Consider the following 23917-nt stretch of genomic DNA (forward strand, 5'->3'; position numbering starts at 1 on the left):
AGGAAGAAGGAGAAGGCATTGCTTGGCCAGGTGGAAGAGTTAAGAGGAAAACAGATGAGGAACCTGGTTGTTTTTGAAAGTGAGGAAGGAGGCAAGAATGGGATGAGAGAAGATTGTGAAAGGAAGGAAGAAAGGATGCCATGCTGAATCTTCTCTTTGAAGAGATTACACTTTCCAAGAGTAGGTCTTCTCTTGGACAGGTTCCTAGTAATGATTCCTGTTTTAGTGTTTCAGAGATAACTGAAAAGGTTTATAGATAGACAAAATAATTTTGTGAAGGATAGGTGAGTCCTATTTGCTTTATCATGGATAACCTAAACAGTTTAAAAATGGGCAAATATGAGGTATATGGGGGCCCTGGAACATTCCAGAGTGAAGTCTGGAGGGATTTGGAGTAAGCTATCAGCATCCACCCGCATCTGCCACCAGGCACCCACTTTTCCACTCCACGAGCCAAAAGGCACACACCGGAAAAGCAAAGTAGGATAGCCAGAAGAAATTACATCACAACAACATGGGCCCCTTAAAATGTTATTGTGTGGCTTTGGGTTGGTGGGGATTTTTCTGGGAGAGGGGTGTTGTATTGGTTTGTTTGTTTGTTTTTAGAATGAAGCTAGCTCTCCTACCTCTGACATATGTTAAATGTACACAATCTGATTTGGCTGTAAACCTGATTCTCCCTTTTCGTGGAGGTAGTGGAATTTGGCTTTTCCTCAAGCCATTTCCCTTACCTATAATACTTAAAACCAAAACAATACCCTATTTCAATACTTTTACTCACAAGCCCAATAACAATTATTTTTTAAAAATAATACAGGAGGAAACTGAATCTCCAGTAAATTGTATTGAAGAAGGAACAGCACAGTGTACCACTGACATTTGAATTAGTAGTAGTACATGTAGGGCATATTTGTCACTGACAGATCTTTAATTCAAAATCATCAGTCATGTCTTTTCTCCTCCAAATTCAAAACCTGCTACAAATAGCAACAGTACCAGTACTTTTAGAGGGCAAAGATTTTACATTTTATAATTCTGGATGGTAAAGAGCATTAGCTTTTTTGTTACTATCTAATTTACCATGTAGATGAGGAAAATCTAACTTCAGTGGAAATGTGGTCTAATAGAAATGTAGTATAGAATATACCACATTTCATCCATAAGCTAATGAAGAACTCTAAAGAGCTTAACAGATTAATTTCATTTACAGAAATGCAGACTTGTCTGAGATGGAATATAGTAATTATTTAACAGTGCACAATAGTTTAGGACTGGAAGTGAAGAATGTGGTATCTAGTTGAAACTGTTGGAGAACATAGATTGTCATGTGTTGGAATTGCCTTTGTTGTCCTTTGGTGACAACAGTGGTAACATCCCTACTTTTGTGTAAAGTGCCATGGGATCCTGACTCAGTACAGATGGTGGGAACATTGATTTTTATCTTCTCAACCAAAAGACAGTACCTTTAACAGCACAATGTCTGATAGCACTAAGCTCACACACTTTTCATTACAGACTCAAATGGAGGAGTCTACCTTCAGAATTGCCAAAACCACTGTCTAGTTAACTTGTGAAGTTTGAAAAGGTTATACCCTTTGTGTGTTGTCTAGAGAGAATTTTGTGCCATATGTAGGGGACTACATTGCTTTTAGTGGGACATCAGCATTTATGGTTGTTGCCACATTGCTGCATTGAATCTGCAGCAGAATCCTTCAGTGAAGGAGTTAGAAATAATCCCATATATACTATACTACTGTAATTAAGTCAATCCACATCCTCAAGCCAAAAGAGGGCAATGAACCACAGACAGTGGTGCTAAAATATGTGATTTAGTAGATAGTGGCTTTACAAGTATCCCATTCATTACATATAGTCAGGGCCCCTTGAAGTCGATGCAATAACTGACTGACAAATCACTTCCTTGCTCTTTGGATCAGAATTCTAGTATTGTCATGAATATAAGTAGAATAGCGGGAAGGAAATGTCCAAAGTTATGTACATGAAGAGAAATATGTTATATTTGGGGGAATATATTTTTAGATTTTACAATGGCCAATAAACAGCCCTAATTTATTCAAAATGCAGTTACTGGATGAACATGTTCTCTTGGCTGAGCAAATGAAACAAGACATGACATTTGAACATATTAGAAGATCATTGTCATAGATGGACTTTATATGAGGAAGTTAAGTGACTTATTCAAGTAGTGAATTTCAATACACTCCCAAGAAACTGCAATGAATTGGATACCGTGATTGAGCCATATCTCATTATACAATTATTACTACATATAATGGAAGAAAACCTTGCCATGAAAATCTCTATAGTGACCATTGCTAAATAATCCAGCAGGTCACTAGTCAAATGATTTATTATACTTGCAACCAGTGATCAAAGGACATGCAGGGTTTGGAGGAGAGGCAATGGCTTACTCCTTCCCTACTCTCTTCCTGAGAAGCTGCTGATCTGCTCACAAGCACTGCAGAGATGAAGGCTGAGCTTGTGAGGTGAAAATAAACGTCCCTTGCACAGTTGCCCACAAAAAATGTTAGTTGTCATGCAGATTTTTCCAGGATTGGTTTGAAACATGTTAAAACATTAGCGATAAAGTTCACTGGTGTTATGAATTTTATTTAAGTTTCTTTTAAAAAAATCTGTATTAAGAGCTCTTTAGCAAAAAATGAATCTGAAATAAATGAATGATCTGTGCTAGCCCATTTTTTTCAGGAGTTGTTTCTCAATAACTGTAACTCAGTCCTCTGTATCCTTATCCCAAGACAAGGAATATATGGATGCAGCTCATAAAGGAACAAAGTGGAATTTTTCTGAGGAAAAACATAACCATAAAAAACATTATTATAATCTGTCGATCAGTAGATTCTATCATAAATGTACACTGTTCCATAAAAAACACCCCAAGGCTCTCTCATTTACTGCCCAATGCATTGGATCCCCTTCCATTAGTTTGCTATCTTAAACAATACTCCGTTCAGCAGAAAATATAGGCTCACTCAGCAAAATGTAGATAAATATAGGCTCTAAAATCATTTTAAAAGGTCACTTCAAAAATAATTAATTTTTCTGAAAGTTAATCTAAATTGCTCAATTAATGATAGCAAATTAATTCAAGAAAATTCAAAATTGAATACTCCGAGCAAGTTTATCGTCATTGCTGGTGGAATGATACACTGTACATACACAGTGAGAGAGGAAACACATAAACAGGTGCTTGCCTTCAGGCTGTTTAGAAAACATGTAGTGTTTGGATGAGAAATTTTGTTGTGTGTGTCGTCCCGCCCCCGGGTTTCTTTGTGAGTTGAGCTAGTCTGGAATCAGGAGGGATCCTTAAAATAAGCCACATCCATATGTGTTTTTTACTGTTAAGTTTGCTCTTTTACAGTGTGTTTTGTTTGTTGAGTTTAAATTGTAAGCACTGCTGCTGTTAGGGTGATATTCTGAGGTTCTTGTAAAATCTACTGGAGATGAGACCTCTAAAGCCAGCACGTGGGGTATCAAGGCTATTTACCTAGGTGGGGGCACCACATATTCTAAAATCTAGTGCTGGACCTCTCCACCCAAGGGGTCTATGTAAATCCATACCTCCTGCTGAAAGTCTGACAACTGCTGCTCAGAGGCAAGAGGGTGGCTCCCTATGAGGAGGGAATTAACATGAACATGTAATCAAATGAACTTTTCCTATAGTGATATTGCAGTTTTGTTGAACAAATCACACCTGTTGTCTTTTGAATTCAATATCCAACAGAGTACTTCATGTATGTACAATAGTAATCTCTCTGTGTATCCATACGGCAGTGTCACTAGCTTCAGTGTGGAAAATTTTAGTGTTGCTCTGTTGTATCTTTTTAAGTCTTATGTTTAGAAGTAACAGAGTCCTCTCTTCTAAGGCTGCATAGTAGTATCCCTGTTTAGGCTTGGCCTACACTAGGCATTTACGTAGGTATAACTATGTCGCTCAGGAGTGTGAAAAATCCACACCTCTGAGAGATGCAGTTAAGCCAACCTAGGTTGATGGGAGAATTCTGCATTGACCTAGCTACTGCCTCTTGGGGAAATGGATTACCTATGCTTCCCATTACCATAGGTAGCATCTTCACTGAAGCGCTGCAGCAGTAGACAAGCCCTGAGTCTTGGTTTCTAGGTCAACTAATATGTAAATGTTTTTTATGATAACTAGGAAAATAAAATAAAAATGGGCCAGATTTTGCAGCACACAGAAATGTGGAATAGAAGTTCAACAAGAATGCTATTCACCATGTGTAAAGGGGAAGAAATCTACCCTTAAAAAAAGTAATAAACAAAATAGCTGTTGGGAGGCTTTTGTTCATTTTGTTCATTCAGTTCTAATAATCTGTTGTTCAGTTTACTTTTAGATGAGTCACTCTATAACACCTTTAGGAAGCAAAGACTAAAACCAATAACATTTCAGGGAAAAGAGAATTAAGGAAAATCATGAATATGCCTAAAAGCCAGTATCTATAGATCCAATCGCCAAAGTATGAGATTTTCCATTTATTGGAGTTTAAAATTTGATTTAGAAGTATTTATTCAAAGAAGTGGTCAGTTTTGGTCAATATTCCATTACAATGCAAATCTTTCTAGATTTAAAATAAGTAAATACATTGGTATTATCTCATCATGGAAACTAATGAGTCTCCAAAATGACACCGGAGTTCTTTGTGGATGAAACTAGTAGCTGAAAGCCCGTGCTGCTGCACAGGTGTAATTGATAAGGTTATGTGTTTAAAAAAAAAAAAAAAAAAAAGCCAAAAATGCCTCAGAACTTAAAAAAAAAAAAAAAAAGGTAACAGACCACAAATCACAGTGATGATTGAACATAATGATATTCTAAACAAAAAAAGCTCTCAACGATATTTGTAGCCATTCCTCTCACTTTCCACTGACTCAACAGACATTCTAGGCTTTTGATTGATGTTTGGGGTTATTGTATATACTGGTTGGTTGTTGTGTGGGTGGTTGTGAAGAAACTGTTGGAGGTGGTGATATCATTAAAGTAGATGAAGCCTCTGGGTTTTTTGGGTCAAGGTGAAAATTGAAGAGTGGATGTCGAGAGAGAGAAATCTGAAAACTATGACAGGGCAGTCACAAGGAAAAGGGAGTCTGAAGGTCAGACAGAAGGTCTGGCCAGGCTTGCTTGGAGAGGAGGACTAACTTAAGAAGGGTTAGTAGAGCTCTGTGAGGGGGAAAAAGAGCTCAACTTGGTGTCCCTAGTCACGGAAGATCCCCACATAGGTAGTTCATGTTGGGTTCTGGAGGGGAGACAGTCCTCAGAAAAAGTGAGAGTCTCCCAAGGCCATCCCAGTAACCCAGCAGCAAGAGCTGGTGTTGAGAGGTGACATCAGACACGGACAGGTCACAACACAATATAAATGTATATTTGTAAATAATTAAGATGTTCAAGAAAGATTTATATAGACAGGGTTAGATGAGCAGTTTCTATGTATAAAACTATTTTAATGCTTCCAGTTCCACGTTAGGTGTTATTTATTCTTAGCATAATAAATAAGATTGGTTATTTTCACTAACTGTAATACTAAGCTTGCTACAGGCTACTAATTTATTTAGACATGTGACTATAACTTTTTGGAGTAATGTGACATAATATTTACCACATGCACATCTGTATTTTGTGGGTTCCTTAATGGTAAAAGACTTGTATGAATTTGTGTGGTGATAAGTGGGGGTGTGTTTGGGGTAATTGTGTATACTGGCTGTGTTGGTTTATCTGTATGAGAGGTTGTGCTGGGAGATTTGTGTTAAATTGTCTTCCTCATACAACTGCTAAAGAGTTGCATGCAAATTAGCTGTAGTGCAAAGGTAGTGATTGGTTGTTACCTCTGATATCAAAATATTTTAGGGTTCTTGGCATCGCAAAGATACATGTGTTACTGTGTAGCTTGCACTTTTGTGTAGCTGTACACCTTACAGGCATAATTCATAAAATCAAAATGACTGAGAACTTAGAAACTGGATAGTAAACAGACTGCAAATCCTATAGATGATTCAACCTGGTGATATTGTGAACAAAAAAAGCTCTTAACTATACTGGTAGCTGTTCCATCACTTCCTGATGACTCTAGAGACATTTTTAGGCTTCAGAATGAGACTGTATGACATTTCTAGAATTGTATATTGATGAGTGTTTGGGATTTGTTTGTGGTATTTTTAGTACAGTTTTAATAATCATGAATAATACTACAGGATATTTTGGTTTCTCACTGCAAGCCAATCTAAAGTTGAGAATTTAGTGAAAGCACATTATCAACACTTGTTTCAGTGCTAAAAATAACATTAAATAGTAAATGGTACCAGATCTCTTTGTCAGTCATTCTCACTTCTATTGTTGCATCTGAAAAAGTGGGGGTTTTACCCATGAAAACCTATGCTCAAATAAATCGATTAGTCTTTAAGGTGCCACCGGACTCGTTGCTGTTTTTGTGGGTACAGACTAACATGGCTACCCCCTGATACTTGGTATTACTTCTGCTGACTCTTTCAGTGTAGGATTTACAAGTGCACTGGGGACTTCAATAACTACAAGTGGTCAGAACCTTACTTTACACCTCATCTGAAAAAATATGTCCCAGGACCAGAGTTCCCCTAACAGTACTTTAGAACACTGGTTCAATGCTGACTTGGAAAGAAAACTGCCACTAACTGAATTAACACCATCACTTCTTGCTGTACTTGGATTTTCAAACTCACAATTGTGAGTTTTAATGAGTGCTTGAGGGGTTGTGGCTATTGAATAGGCTGTTATTTTTTATAGTTCCAATGGGAAGAATAAAGAGGCACCTTTATTAAGTACCTTGTCAAAATGCCCTACTTTCTAAATTCCTAAAATAGCTAACATTTTTTACTTTTACCTGAAAAGAAAATTTCATTTTTACAAAAAAGCTTATGTATTATCACAATAAAATGTTAATCTGCTGTATATGTTAACATATATCTCCTTTCTTTAACTGATGTAGTTAGATTGTACTTAACATCTTTTTACATTTCAGAAACATACATTGAACTCTTTTTATGACTAAATACTGTATTTCCATTCTGTATATGCTATATTATGATACCAAAGCAATTAAAAAGTAAACATTTTAATTTATATTTATATTTATATATGATAGGAGCTCTGTGCCTCCATTTTTCCCTTCCCTGCTTTTCTCATCATAGGCTCGTCCTGTTAACCCTATCAGGGGTTCTGTATGTCCCCCTTCCTCTGATGCAAATTCCAGGGTTACCCAGTCTTCCCTCTATACCAGGGGCTCTATGTGTGGCTCCATTCCCCTCTCCCTCCCCATAGGAGGATTCCCCCAGTCTCCTCCCATTAGAGGTTCTCTGTGCCCCTTCCTTCCCCCCTCTCTTATTCTCCTTGGAGCAATGGATCTGTGTTCATTCTCATTCTCCCTTCCCCATTTAAGGGAGTCCTCCATCTTTGCCCCATGCCAGGGTCTTTGTGTGTACTCCCATCTTCCTCTTCCCCCATGCTCCCATTCCGTCCTTTCCCCCCCGTACCAGGGTTCTCCATTCACCCCATCATGTGGCAGGGACTTCGTACAGACTCCTATTTTCTTCTTCCCCTCCCCACCATTCTTATTTCTCTCGGGGATAAGTCTGTCAGTGTATCATTCATACATTAAACTCTATTGAGAGGATGTGCAGAGATGATGTAGGTGCTTCAGAGGTGCTTCAAGCTGTGACTGTGCTAAACTTCTGGCAGGGGCTCTGTGTAACCCCCTACCCCATTTTTCCTGTTTCAGTTTTCCAATTTTCCCCAAAATCAGTAGAGTTCTGGCAATTGATGCGGACAACATTGCCTGAAATTTTGAAATTGATCCGATGTAGTGTTCAAAAGTTCTCATGTTAAAGATAGACAAACATAGTGAAATGCCATCCAGTTGATGGTAAGGCCTTCATAAGCATAGTGGGAGCTTGAGTAGGGGCTGGGAGTGCAGTGTGATGGCATCATCGTCACAGTTGGTTGTGTCTGGCTTCTTCCTCCGCAGCCCATTCCCCCTCTCTTCTCTCGGTCTCGCTTCTTCCCTCCCTCCTTCCCGGGCATCATCCCTAGCTCTGCTTGCAGGCACTAGGGAGAGACTGACTTGTCGTTGCTGTTCCAGGGATGCGGCTGGCTCACTGGGCACTAGCCACACTTGGAATGGACTCTGCCTGCAGCACCAAGCCATGGATTCTTGGACTCCCCACTCTGCTTGTTGGTGGGCTCTAGGGACTCTTCCTGCTCATCTGCTGCTTGCAAGCCAGGTGGCTCAGTGCCAATCTGGCCCTGGTACGACCAGCAGCAGAGCTGGGCAGTACACACAGGTGGCTGGTCCTATTGCAGTGGAATTTATAATTAATTGATCACAGTCAGTTACAGATTTCTTTGTTCTTTCTCCACTCCCACTGCCTCACTTGACTAGTCTTTTAGGGGGGAGGGATAGGTCAGTGGTTTGAGCATTGGCCTGCTAAACCCAGGCTTGTGAGTTCAATCCTTAAGGGGGCCATTTAGGGATCTGGGGCAAAAATTGGGGAATGGTCCTGCTTTGAGCAGGAGGTTGGACTAGATGACCTCCTGAGGTCCCTTCCAACCCTGATATTCTATGATTCTATGGTGGCTCAGATTTGTGGGGCTAGTACTAGCCACCCAGCTCCCTATGCTGCCCCCAAGCTCCCAGTCAGTTAAAGGGGAAGACCACCCTGTTACACCAGTATTTCCAAAATCCCTATTAATGATCATCTAAATGAAATAATTAACTGAAAGAGATAGTTTTGGTGTTTGGTACAAAAAAACGTTCAAATATTGTTTACTTCAGACATGTGAACTCTGCCATTTAAAATGCCATCAACCAATTTGTTCTGTTTTGCTTGTTAAAAGTGCACTGAGTGTTGGGGAATGTCCAAAGAAATTTGGTTCTATTCTTATTTAATTTAGGCCATTTTAGATATTTAATCATCATTGTCGTGAAAGTATGAGCATGACCTTTTTTCTTGCTGTTCTAGTGCAAGAGGTGATATTTTCCACTGCGGGCCTAATCAGTTAGTCTCTGTTCTCTTTTAGAGTAACAGCTGTGTTAGTCTGTATTCGCAAAAAGAAAAGGAGTACTTGTGGCACCTTAGAGACTAACCAATTTATTTGAGCATGAGCTTTCGTGAGCTACAGCTCACTTCATCGGATGCATACCGTGGAAACTGCAGAAGATATTATATACACACAGAGACCATGAAACAATACCTCCTCCCACCCCACTGTCCTGCTGGTAATAGCTTGGTCACTTTGGATAAGCTATTACCAGCAGGAGAGTGAGTTTTTGTGTGTGGTTTTTGGAGGGCGGTGAGGGAGTGAGAGAACCTGGATTTGTGCAGGAAATGGCCCACCTTGGTTATCATACACATTGTGAAGAGAGTGGTCACTTTGGATGGGCTATTACCAGCAGGAGAGTGAGTTTGTGTGTTGGGGGGCGGAGGGTGAGAAAACCTGGATTTGTGCTGGAAATGGCCCAACTTGATGATCACTTTAGATAAGCTATTACCAGCAGGACAGTGGGGTGGGAGGGGGTATTGTTTCATGGTCTCTGTGTATATAATGTCTTCTGCAGTTTCCACGGTATGCATCCGATGAAGTGAGCTGTAGCTCATGCTCAAATAAATTGGTTAGTCTCTAAGGTGCCACAAGTACTCCTTTTCTTTCTTTGCTCTCTGATAATGAGTAAAACGTGGACACAGACTCTAGGGATGAAATCTTGGCCCTATCGAAATCAGTAGTAGAACTCTCTTTGACAATGAGGTCAAGATTTCACTCAGACAGTACTTCACCAAGAAATATAGTTTGTTTTCTTAATAATAAGGTAGGCTTCTTTTTTGGGAGATGGCTACTTAGAGTTTCTCACTCACATCTTGTATTAAATATTATATATAATTATAATACTTTACAAACTGTGTGGTTTTACATGAGTCTAATGACAAGTGAAACATTCCTTTCTTGGGGCAAAATTCAGTCTTTATTTCAGTGAAAGTGATTCTTAATGAGAGTTATGTGGAATTTGCCCTTATTGATTTTTTCAGTTACTAATTTTCAAACATCATAACTCAAATTATATGACAAATTTTGCAAAACTTGTGATATAAACATGAACTTTTTTTGTAAAATCACTTTTTTCCCTTGTCAAATAATATCATATACCCGAGCATCAGTGACTCATCAGTCAGTACCAGAGTTGGAATATTTTACTGCATCATATTTATTTGCATTTCTTTACAAAGTCTATGTGCATGACTAGCTTGTCCACAGATTATACAGATTTCACAGTATGTAAAACCTAGAGTTTTAACCTTTTATATAATCTCTGTTTTACTCCATCAGTTGAGGTTTGGAAAGGTATCTAAGAAATATCTGATATACCAGGGATGAAAGATGAAGTGTATCCAAAATAAACCCCCCATTGTGCTCGGTAATGGGTAGGTATTTTATCTTAACCACGGATGAAAAGTTCGACTCTCTTATTTCAATATTTCTGCCTTTGTGCTGTCAGGTGGGATGGTAGACAACAGAACTCACCACTTGTTGCATCTGGCTCCCCCATGATTGAGGATCTTCTAAATGCAATAGAATCACTATAGCTATGGGCACTGGTGAGTCAGCCTTATAAGAACAGGCCATGGGTGGGATGCAGAGGAGTAGCTCTTTTTGGCAGTGTTCATCTCAATAGCAGCATGGAACCACTATGGAAAAATGCAAATTTCATTCCTATTACATTCTCTAGGTTTTCTCCCTTTAGATGTCGTGACAAGCTGGGCAGGAAAATGGGATCAGCCATTATGCAGATCCACAAACCTATGTCTCAAGTACAGGTTTTTTGTAGGACTCTTAAATGCCACTGTGACTGCTAGCTGGACTGATACCTACAGAGAAGCTGCTTTCCCACTCTGTTCCAAGTCACTATGTTTCAGATCCTCCCTGTACAGTGCCCGAGTAAATGTGATTTGTGGGGGAAGAGAGAGTCTTAAGTCCACTTGTCAGTACACTATAAAGTGGAGGTTCACAAACTTTTCTTGTTGCATAGCCCTTTCCAGATCAACTAGTTGCCCATATACCCCTAGCCTTCTCATCACGGACACATTTTTTGTTCTTTTAATGCTACCTGTTTTAGCCGTCTGGCCATACTTCACTGTTACATACAGATAGTTATAGTGTGACATATACAACCAAAAAAAAAAAGTTCTGAGCTCAGTTAGTCTGGACAGTAACTGAACCCCTGCTATACAGTGATTGGAGGTGAGGGCTCTGTACCTCCCCATCTGTTTATCTGTTCTCATTGGTACATCCTGAAATATATAAAATGCAGTAAATTAATTTTACAAATGCCCACAGTTTTAAAGCTTTGTCTGAATAGCCTATTATGAAAATACAATACATAAAATAATTAATAAATATAATCCACCATTACACAATTTCTTCCATGTATCCCCTCACAGATGTTTTGCATACCCAAAGGTACAGTTTGAGAACCCCTGCTATAAAGGATATCAGTGAGCTTGACCATGGCTAAGAATCCAAAAACCTGTTGTCTTTCAAACTCTGCAACAGTCTCTCTGTGGTATTTACAAATCACTTAACCGTTTTGTGCCTCATTTAGTCCATCTGTAAAACTGGGATAGTAAACAAAATTACATTTTATTTGTATTGTGGTACTGCCTAAAATGTGCTAATCCTTGTGTAGATATACAATGGAGTTCCTGCCCCAAAGAATTTGAAAGAAGGCCCACAACTGTCAGGATTGTTATAAACCCATTGGACTCTGGCAGTTCTACAACAAAATATGTGATAACCCCATCTAGGCCATGGGAAGCTTTCAGGGGTTGAGGGAGGCCAAAGGGTTTACTGTGTGATGTCTTGGCACAAGTGCACATTTTATGGGAAGCAACAAATGACTGTGTTGTAGAAGACATTTGGGGACCTTAGAAGAAACAGGATACCAAACATTGGGTTTTGAAGTGCCCCAGATATTCTGCTAACAGGAAGCCATGGCATTCTTGTTGTGTCCCCATGCTTTGGGGACAGGGTAACATAGATGCTTCCCTTCACGAACATACCTCTCTACTGAGTGTTGTTGCTCTTTGTTTAGTGGGGCTAACTCATCGGAAGGTATTCTGAAGCAGAGACAGAACAGATTAAAGAAAATAAATTCTGTTACATGGCAGCTTTCAGGAAATTATGGGGTTTAAGTATATGAGATGGTTCTTGGCTTGGCTCTTTTGATCAGTGTAATATTCTCCTTTCCAGAGAATATTAAATGGCATCTTTGCCATTTCTAATTCTGGGATTGTAGGAGATAATGAAGTTGAACTGTGAAAAGAACAAGGCCCTGTGATAGGGTGGACTAGACCTGGAAGCCCCTGTTGGAGGCCTTAGGACACTGCTATACCCATCCCAGAAAAGGAGAATTTGGAGCTAAGTCCTCCGAGCAGCCCAGAGAGACTGATGAGGAAGCATCCAATCAGGGGGAGACTGCAAAGGGCTAACCAATCAGAGAGACTGCAGTGAGCAGCCAACCAGGGCCCAGGAAGGACACATAAAGGGACTGCAGAGCCAGAGACAATTCCTTGCTGGAGCCAGAGGAGTGCAGGTGGTGCTCCTGGCTGGGTAAAGAGAACTGTAGCACCATGAACAGTTCAGTGCTGGCCAGGACTGGAGGAGCAAGAAAGAGCACCTAGCTGGCTGCGGGGACTGAACTCAGAAGAGCCTTGAGGTAAAGGTGAAGCATTTGGTGAAGGCTGGGTCTACAGGTATGTGGTCCAGGGAACTTAAAACATCTTAGTTAAAGGGACATAGCGTTGCATGGCTGCTATTCCTAGGGTCCCTGGGCTGGGACTAGTAGTAGTGGGTGGGCCTGGGTTACCACCATAGGCCACGGGGGGGAGTGGCTTGCAACTGGATGGCAATAAACCCCCAGAAGGGAATCTGAACTGTTAAAGGGCCCAGCTGGAGAGCTGGGACCAGAAGGGCCCAGAAAGCGTGAAACCATTGCCTACAGGGAGGAAGCCCTAGGAGTACAGTCTGATACCATGGCCGGGACTGTTAAAGACTTCAGACACACCCAACAAGAAGGGGCACTTATGAAACCCCTTACAGGCCCACTGAAGTCACTGTTTCAATGCTCTAACCTTGCACAGGTATTCTAAATTTCTATGATCAATAAAAACCTGGCCTGGATGCTGGGTTTCCTTGAGGTAATGATGCCATTCCTTGAAGGCTGTTTTGGTGGGGGTTCATAGTTCTATTATGTGGGGGTGAGTTTCTGGGAGTAATAGGCACAGAGATGTAAAATTTGGTTGGCCTCCCCATTGCTTTGCAAGAAAACCACTTTAATCGCCACACCAGAGGCACATGCTTCTACAATAAAAGCTTGTATCACATATGGATGAGTTGGGTAATAGCCAGTGGCACTGGAACAATTTTTATAGTGTGAGTGCTGAGAGCCATTGAACCAAATTGTAGTCTCTGTATTTAATGGAAACCACTTTGAGGCAGGAGGTGTGGCAGTTCTAGCACCTATGGTAGAAGCAGTGGTTAAGGCTAGCTTTAATTGCCCCAAAGCTATTTGGGCTTTAGGGCGCCAATGGAACTAAACATTCTTGCATAGTAGGTCCATGACAGGTGTGATCTGCTTTGAGAAATTTGACATGAACTAACATTAAAAGTTGAAAAGCCTAGAAAACATTGCAGGTCATGGACATTTCAAGGTGCAGCCCAGTCACAAATAGCCTGGACCTTGAGTGGATCCATTTTAATTCCTTTAGGAGACAGCTAAAACCCAGGACCTCTATAGTCATTAGATCAAAAGCACATTTTTCTAACCTAGCATAAAGGCCATGTTGTGACATAGTATCTCTAGGACCATCTTTATGTGGAAATTATGCTGCTCTGAGTATATCATCAAGATAGACTAAAATTATTTGTGTAATATCATATAACACATCATTGAGGAAATGTTGGAAAGTGACCAGGACATTCATTAGGCCAAATGTCATTACTAAATACATGAAGTGGCCATAACGAGTCCTAAACTCCATTTCCCATTCATCACCCACTCTAATAGGCACAGATAATGTGGGTCATGCCTGAGGTGTTGTGTTCTCGAGGTGCAGTTGTCTCTCCCGCTTCCGGAACAATTGGTTCTCAGTAGTCAATTGTGAAATTTGAGCCCACAGAGCTTGGTTGTTCATCTGGAGGCAGGCAGCCCACTTGGGCAAACCTGGTTCTTTTCAGAGCTCCGGTTAACAGATTGGCTTCATCCTTGTTCCTTTCCTGGGCCACATCTGTGGGTACTGGTCTTCACAAACAGTTGGGGCCGGGATATAGGTGGTCAGGTCTAGTGGTTGGATCAAGAGTTGGGATTTGTGCCAAGGATCAGAGCTGGAATCAGAGTCAGGAGTTGAGCCAAAGGTTGGAATCAGAGTTGGAGATCAGGGTTAAGATTCAGTAACAAGGTAGGAAGGCTGGAATCAGGAGCAGGTCAGGAAAGCAGGAACCAAGAGCAAGGCAGGGAACCAGAACTCAGACATCAGGCAAGAAGGCAGGGTCCAATGTAGCAGCCAGGTACAGCCCAAGTGTGGCCTCTCTTGTGTTTAAATAGGAAGCCCTGACCAATCAGAGGTCCCGGTGTTCCTCCAATCAGGGTCCAGGGGAGGCTGCCCTGAGGTAGCTTCAGGTTTCATGGTTTCGTCACTTGGTCGGTTAGTAATGAGCTGCTGGGAGGGAACAGGGAGGTGACACTTAACTAGGAACTCCGCAGACTCAGGTTCAAGACTGTGGGGTCCTGATGCTCATGGTGTATAGCTACAATGGTAAAGCTATTACAAGAGGAATGGCTTTTACAAATAGGTCACATAAGACAGAAAGAAAAGGAGTACTTGTGGCACCTTAGAGACTAACCAATTTATTAGAGCATAAGCTTTTGTGAGCTACAGCTCACTTCATCAGATGCATATCGTGGAAACTGCTGCAGACCAGCAGGAGAGTGAATTTGTGTGTGGGGGTGGAGGGAGAGAAAACCTGGATTTGTGCTGGAAATGGCCCACCTGATGATCACTTTAGATAAGCTATTACCAGCAGGACAGTGGGGTGGGAGGAGGTATTGGTTCATATTCTCTGTGTATATATAAAGTCTGCAGCAGTTTCCACAATATGCATCTGATGAAGTGAGCTGTAGCTCACGAAAGCTTATGCTCTAATAAATTGGTTAGTCTCTAAGGTGCCACAAGTACTCCTTTTCTTTTTGCGAATACAGACTAACACGGCTGTTACTCTGAAATAAGACAGAAATTGATTCACTTACGTCAGACATCAGATGAAAATAGCGGGAAGTAATTGCATGTGGTGCATCCAGCTAAATCTGGGCACTTAAAATGATGATGCACTTAAGGAGGTGGAAAAAATGGGATTTCTCTCCACAAATAGAAGCTCAGCAGGTACTTAACCGTGTATCTAACTTTAACATTGGCTCCAGCAGAACTACTTACATGCTTTCTAGTTTGGCATAGGGTAAAGCACTTTCCTGAATCAAGACCAATGTAGGTACCTTTCATATTAGAATAGGGCTGTCAAGCGATTAAAAAACTGAATTCTGATTAATTGCACTGTTAATAATATGGAATTTATTTAAATATTTTTGGATGTTTTCTATATTTTAAAATATATTGATTTCAATTACAACACAGAATACAAAGTGTACAATGCTCAATTTATATTTATTTTGATTACACATATTTGCACTGTAAAAAATAGTATTTTTCAACTCGCCTAATACAAGTACTGTACAGCAATATCTTTATCATGAAAATTGAACTTACAAATGTAGAATTATGTACAAAAAATAACTGCATTCAAAAATAAAACAATGTAAAACTTCAGAGCCTATAAGTCCACTCAGTTCTACATTTTGTTCTGCCAATCACTCAGGGAAACAAGTCTGTTTACATTTGCCCGCTTTTTGTTTACAATGTCACCTGAAAGTGAGAACAGGCATTCGCATGGCACTGTTGTAGCCGGCATCGCAAGATATATATGTGCCAGATGCGCTAAAGATTCATATGTCCCTTCATCGGGGTGAAAGCAAGTCTAGGGACTTACCGGTATGGGCCCCCGGAAGGGGTGGGGCCTCGGACGGAAGGGGCGGGGCTGGTGGAGGTCAGAGCCAGCCCCAGCCCACCCTGTACCGGCAAGTGCCTCCTTCCCCCTCCCCAGGGTAACAGCGGCAGCCGGGGGCTCTGGCAGCAGTTTAAAGGGCCCTGGGCGGTAGCGGCGTCCAGAGCTCTGGGCCCTTTAAATCGTCCCCGGAGCCGCGCTGCCGCTTCCCCAGGGCTCCGGCAGCAGGACTCCAGGGACGGGGCTCCTGCCGCCACTACCACCCCAGGCCCTTTAAATCGTCCCTGGAGCCTGCCGGAGCCCTGGGGAAGCAGCGGCGGGGCTCTGGGGACAATTCAAAGGGCCCAGGGCTCGGCCGCCGCTACAGCCCCTGGCCCTTTAAATCGCCGCCCCAGCCCCACCACCACTACCCCAGGGCTCTGGCAACGGGGCTCTGGCAGCAATTTAAATGGCTGGGGGCTCCAGCTGCTGCTGGCAGCCGCAGGCCCTTTAAATTGCGCCTGGGGAAGCCGATCCACCCCAGTATGGCGCACCGGCTCGTACCTGCTCATTTCACCTCTGCTCTTCATGCTTCAACCATTCCAGAGGACACTGGCTGTTGTTTGGGCTTTGAGGGTCTCGAACATGGGTCTGTGGGGTTTCCAGTTGACTTTCACCTCCCTGCTAATAAAGGAATTAATCTTTATTTTTATGAAGACAGGCATATCGTTCTAGCATTAAGAATTTCAATGTACAAGAATTTTGATATCAAAAGTTAGAGCTATCCTAGCATATGTTTGGGCAGTTTTGGAGAAAAATATGAAGTACCTTCCAGATTGTTCCTGATATTTTAACCCATTTTTCCATACATTCAATATTGTCACGATCACACAGTACCTTCCCCCTCTTCTTCGACCCACAGCCCTCAAACATCTGTTACTATATAGCATTTATTTTATCAACTTCCCTGCATTTACATTCAATATCATTACCAACTGTAACATATAACCTTAAACCATATATTTCAAACATTCTATTTTTCATTTTACTTCATAATGTATTTTCTGATATACTTAATATCTGCAAAGTTTCCTAGCATTAACTCCTGTCCCGTTATTTGTTTAAAACTATTACTTAACAATATTCCTAATAAACTTAATATACAAATTGTTCTGATGATTTTGCCACTTAAGCTCTATTTTCCTTATCAAGTATAACAATTGTACTTTGTTACATTCAAAGGTCATTCTGATTTCCCTTTCTGATACTTACAGAGCCCTTGATTAAATTGTATGCAACTTGAATATTATTAGTCCCCATCTCAACTTGGTCTCCTGTGCTTGGTTCCAGGATTCAGTTCAGGAACCTTTACGCTTTTCTTGGTGTATAAAAAGTGTGAGTTTGACCCACCTGATATTCTTTCAGGATGCTGAGGTAAAATATGCAAACTAAAGCTCTTTCCTATGGAGCTGTTTGTGAAGGCCTGTAAATTCATCCCTTTTCCTCCATGCATCTGTATAATAGTTTTGATAGAAAGAGACTCAGTTGCCCTCCACTCCTAGCTCTTTCAACTTCCTGGCTGGGTCAAGAATCAAGACCTGGTCCCTGCCAAATTATGACAGGATGTGGTCTAGTCAAATTTCTGTTATGCGCTGGCATCCCCCATTCCACTGCACCCTTTCAAACTTAATTTTATCTGATTTGATCGGCCGATTCAAAGCTTTTGAAATCCATGCTTCAAAGTATTTTATCGGGTATTTTCTGTTGGTCCCCTCTGGCAGCCCTAGAATCCTAATATTTTTCCTATGACCCCTGTTTTCCAAATCTTCCCCTTTCTCAGCCAGCATTTTGACCCTGCATGTCCTTCTTAGTACTGGCAATTGTAGAGTCCATGTCTGTAATGGCTACTACTAGTTTGTTTATTTGACTATTCATTGTGTTCATTTTGTCCTTCTATTTTTTCTTCAGACTTGATAAAATGGGTTTCCAGCACCACAGTTAAACCTGTGTCTTCTGACTCCAGCCCCTTGGTTTGCATATTATTTTATTTTCTTTCCCTCCTCTTTCCCTATGTGTGTTTTTCATCCAGAGTTGCCAAACACTGCCCACGTTTCTGGAATGGACATATTAACTGTGAGGCCACTTGCTGTTACCCCTCTGCCCTGTCCACTGTATTCTGGCACGGCTCTGTGACCATCCAAAGGGGTAGATGGTAATTCCAGTCACCCCACTTTTCATATTTCTGAGAGAAAGGTGTACCTCTTGCTGCTACAGTACCACTGAGTTTTGGGGTGGGGAGGGAGAGGGAAGACGATACAGCAACTCCTTGCAGTCCTCTGGGGGCAGGAAGTTTGGGCCACCTGTTCATTTATCTTTTTTGTCTTCCCAGAAAATAAAGAGAACTTATCTCCTGCTACCACTTTTTCAGGGAATTCAGGGAAGGAGGAGGCAGATGGGCCTCTCACTCACCTCCAGCAATGCTGACAGTCTTCCTCCAATAGGTGGTGTGGAGGAGAGGCTGCCTGCTCTAATCTTCTCTGCTCTACATCTTCTGCTCTATTCTCACCTTTCCCCTGCTCTCCTGGACTCCTCCAGGCCTAATGAAAGGTATAGGGCCTTACTGGAGGGCTCTGCTGAAAAAGTTCCTGAAAACTAAGAAAGGAGTGAGTGGGAGCTCCCAGAGTCTGCTTACTCACTGCGCCATGACAATGATGTGACTCCCCTGTCTCTAGACTGTTAGTGAACTGTTGCAAGTTTTTCTTTCTGCCTTTGATATTCCGAATTTAATATTTGAGTTCTGGGATTGATGATATTATATTGTTCAGCATCCCTTCTTTTTTATCACTATCCTCATCTCTGCATATGAGAATTCTGTAAAGCAAAGTTCCTGACTGCATGTAGTCAAAGATCACGGGGCTGTTTCACAGAAAGAGAGGTATTGCTGCTGGTCAAATTCAAATTTGGTATTCTTAAATTTCCTTTGTGATGTCAGTTTCTATTCCAAAATACTGTTAAACCATTGCTGTGTTTCATCTCAGGAATAGTTGCATATATGTTTTAACTGGAATGTCCTGAAGCTAACTTAATATTTATTAAATATGTTGACGTCCTCAGTGATGTATAAGTGCAAAATATATTTCTTTTAATTACACTATGATTTGCTTGTTACCAGAGCTGAAATCATTAAGACCTTTATGATAGCCTGTCATTTATTTTTGCTTCCAGTAAGTTTTTCTATTGATTACTCTTTGTCTGCAATGTACATACAGTAATGGATATGTGATTTATTTGTTGCCTTTAAACTTAGGTCAACTACAGTGTTGTAATGCAATCTGATAAAAAAAAAACAAAACAGGGCTCAAATCATTACTTTTTAAAGCCACAGTCTCTTTCCCATTAGAAGCAGCTGAGTGTGTATTTTTAAAGTAAAGCTTGATATAGTTTTGATTATTATATTATGTTTTGGAAAAGTCATTGGCTTTATCAATTACACATTGTACTGTTACTACCATGTATTTCTCTGACTGCCTAATGATGGCGAAATTAATCAATTGACCATACCTGCTTTTCAGCTCATGAATGATGCATAATTGCACAAGTTTTTATAAATGTTTTTAAGACAATAAAGGTAGGAACAAAATAGGGATTAGCTACAAGCATGAAGTAATGAAAAGTTTCATCTGAACAAAAGATGGTAGAAATTTAATATATGAAATCTCCTATTGCCTTATGTCACCCCTGTGCTAAGGGAATTTAGGATTACATTCGTGCTTGATGGCCAATTTTTGAGGCTTTTTCAAAGTGGTAGTTGCCTTTGTAGAAAAACATTATAGTAGTGCTGTTTCTCTTTTTTATGTAAAATTTTGTATCCTTTAAAAGTCATTCATTTCTCTGTAGGTCAAGATCACTAGCAAGTTAAATAGAATATTAGAAAACTATATAAATATGAACAGATTACCAGAGTCTATGGCCATCCAAAATGTATGCTGATAAATTCTTTATACACCATGTCACCCTGTCTTACAATATTTTTATGTACCAAGAACAACTGTAGGCAATTTTAGTGGTATTTTCAATGCATTATTAGTTTTAATTTCTCTCTCCTTGATATTTGAACAGTTATAGTTCATATAACTTTAAAAAAGTAATCAAATATTTCTTAAATAGGTTTGCTGCGCAATATACAGAATGCATGGTGGTGTTTTATGATATACACATTTTATTGTAATGAGTTTATAATTATATTCACACTTTCTCCTGTAATAGTAGATAATATTGATTTTTTTTAAAAAGTGCATGCTTCTTTGTAAATAACTTCCCGTCCTCCAGTAATATTGCAAAAGAGATATGAGTGCTGTGCAAATAAGTGAAAAGCATCATATAATTTTCACTTTTTTAAAACAATTTTATTTGTATAGTATATAGCTAAAGTAGCTGAAAATAGCAGGTCTGTTGCCACCATTAAGATTACTGCCTCTACATTTGCCTCAGGTTCTTTGGGATTTACCAGGACTAGGCAATATGACATGTTAGTCTGAGCTTCCTTTTTACTAACATCAGTGAGACATAAATGTGATTCATTTTGGTTTGTCAGTGTTTTATGAAACTGTTGACATAAGCTGACAGTTCCTCATGAAGCCTAAGCAATTTAGCTGCAAAGATGGCTTGGTTTTGCACTCTGATGGTCAGGTATGATGTGTGATGTGGCATTTCTGAAAATCCAGTGAGGCTGAAGGCTTTGAGTTTCTATTATAGAAGACCAACACCCGGATTGACCACAGTAACTATTGTCATAGTTCAGGCCAACTGTACCTTTATTTCCCCTCAGTGGTCCAGAAATGGTGGCCACTCAGGTTTCCTGCTCCCCAGCTCTTGGGTGGAGACCTGCATCTCACTCTCTTCTGACCAGGGTATTTTCTGCCTTCACTGTGTACTGAGCAGTAGGGTTGCCAACTTTCTAATCGCACAAAACCAAACACCTTTGCCTTGCCCCTTCTCCAAGGACCCATGCCCGCTCACTCCATCCCTCCCTCCGTTGCTTGCTCACCCCCACTCTCCCTCACTTTCACCTGGCTGGAGCAGATGATTGGTGTGCAGGAGGGGGTATGGGCTCTGGCTGAAGGTGTGGGCTCGGGCATGGGGCTATAAATTAGGGGTTCAGGATTTGGGAGGGGCTCTGGGCTGGGGCAGGGGTGGGGCCAGGGATGAGGTGTTCAGGGTGTGGCAGGAGTGTGGGAGGGGGTGAGGGGTGAGGCTCTGGGAGGGAGTTATGATGCAGGAAGAGATTCTGACTTGGGGCAGGATTTTGGGGTGCGGAGGGGGGGTCAGAGTGCAGGCTCCAGTCGGGTGGCACTTACCTCAGGCAGCTCCTGGAAGTGTCTGGCATGTCCAGTCCTAGGCAGAGGGGCAAGGAGGCTCTGCACACACACACACTGCCCGCAGACGCTGCCCACCTGCAGGTGCTGCCCCTGCAGCTCCCAATGGCTGTGTTTCCTGGCCAATGGGAGCTGCGGAGCCACCACTCGGGGAGGGACAGCATGCGGAGCCCCCATGGCTACCCCTGCACATAGGAGCTGGACATGCAGGCTGCTTCTGAGAGCCATGCAGAGCTCAGGGTGACAGGAAGCCTGCCTTAGCCCTGCTGCACTGCCAATTGGACTTTTAGCGGCCTGGTCAGTACTGCTGACTGGAGTTGCCAGAGTCCCTTTTCAACCAGGTGTTCCAGTTGAACACTAAACACCTGGCACCCCTACTGACCAGCTAAGACAGTCTGCCTAAAAAGACCTGCTTGCTTTCTCTTCAGAGAATGATTGCTAACAGAATGATTGCTATAGATATAAATTCCCCCGTAGTTCTTTTTAAGCAAGACTACTTTATTCTTAAAGTAAAGTACAAAGAACTTATGAAAAACAACTTATACACATGATGATAAGCTTACTGGATATCACCCCACCCTAGGAGTTTCTTTGCAGTTACAAGTTCATCAGCTTCCATCAAAACCAGCACACAGTCTTAGTAGGCCTCATAGCCCAAGTCCTTACAATCCTCCCCTAAGGATTGGAGCCCGCTGTGGACAACTGGTCCTGTCTGGATTAGGAAGGAAGGAGTAAATTTAAGATTCAGGCTTTTATTCAAAAATCTTTTTTTTTTTTGGTCTGTTGGTCTCTGGTTCAAACTAGATTCTCCAGTGTATATATATTTCCCCAAGGGGATGGCTGCAAAGGCTGATAATGGAAGAAGTTCATTAGCAGCCCACTCCCCAACAGGTACATATAATACAATTGTGTATGTGTTGCTATGACATTTTAAAATCAATGTACCCCAAAGGTATTAACCCTAATTCAGTAAGTTTTATCTTAATTCTATAAAGTTTGTTCAGGATATTACAGAATGTTGGTCACAACAATTAGTAATAGTGGTAATAATTTTATAAGATCCATGGTGTAGTCAGTGCTTTATAGCTAGGCTTGGAAGGGTTAGATTTTGATCAGTAAATGTTAGTAAACATCAGTTTCAGCATACGCACAAACCAATGAAAAAAAATATTTCTATTGGTGATAATTGAAATTTACAGATAGGCAAAGTAAGAAAAATGATGCTTGAGAACTTACTCAAGTTTGATTTAAGGATATTTCAATTTTGATGTGATGACAGTTTGTATTTTAACACTTATAAGGCTTTAACTTTTTGAATCGGTCTCTGCTATCATTAAATAATTGTTTGACACTTCCCCCATAATTTCCCACAACTGTGAACATTTAAATTGATAAAAAATAGACAAAAAGCTTTAAAAAATCAATATCTGTCAAAATTTATATATATAAAATTGTGTTTTGCAAAGCCTGTTTATAGCATTGTAAAACCATTGACCAAAATCTTCAAATTTGGCTTCTAAATCCATACTTAGGATCCTAAGTACTTTCAGAGGTGTTAATCATCTGCTACTGCCAGAGAAAGCCAAGCCATTTTATTTAGGACCCTAACATTAGGCACCCATATTTGAAAATATTTTCTTTCTTGCTTTCTCTCTCTTGCTAGAGATGAATAGACAGAGATATAGATAGTACTTTTACTGTACTGCATTTTATTGGCTTTACTGCATAGTTATGGCATGTTGGTTCTGAAAGTCCTGGATACTATCATCTGATACGGGGCGTCCCTAGACTAGCTGCCAGCAACTGGTGCCCTAGGTGAACCATGCAATCGGCGCCCCCCATCCCCAAACCCCAAGGGCAGATCTAGGTTGAGGTTTTTGATAAACTGGGAAACATTTTGCCCCTTTTTTCCCCTTAATGTTTTTTAAGTTTTTTGGTTTTTTTTTTAAACAGAGGCTTAATTATTCAGTTTGTCTGTCTGTCCAACCAATGTTTCTGAGATCAGATAAAATAGAGACATGAAATTTTCGGAATAGATTTCTGCACAACAGCTAAAAGATATTTCAGTCAGATTTCAAATAAAAATGCATTAAAAATGTTAATTAAAATTTTTATTATTACAAATCCAAAATCATCCATTACGCTATCCTGCTTTAACTGCCATTACCACCACATCCAATATAGAAAGAAATTAAGAAAACTCTTCAAAGAAATTTAACCTGTATTTACAAAACACTCCAAATAAAAAACACTCTGTGCTCTTAAAACATGATTTTTCTTGCTTTAAGTTTTGAAAATTCAGTCACTAGTTCTTTTAGATCCAGTTTTCCAGCTAGTTCATGCTCTATTGACATTGTGGCAAGTCCAACAAGTCTCTCTT

At 40.7% G+C, this 23917-nt stretch overlaps 1 protein-coding gene across 1 annotated transcript in view; it reads left to right on the top strand.

Annotated features, from left to right (window-relative positions):
• The window catches only part of PCDH15 (protocadherin related 15), a 772236-nt gene that overhangs the window by 85914 nt on the left and 662405 nt on the right, over positions 1 to 23917 (top strand). The window lies entirely within an intron of this gene.

This window comes from Lepidochelys olivacea, assembly GCF_965140295.1.
Source record: "Lepidochelys olivacea isolate rLepOli2 genome assembly, chromosome: 7".
In the NCBI taxonomy this organism is placed as follows: Eukaryota; Metazoa; Chordata; order Testudines; family Cheloniidae; genus Lepidochelys; species Lepidochelys olivacea.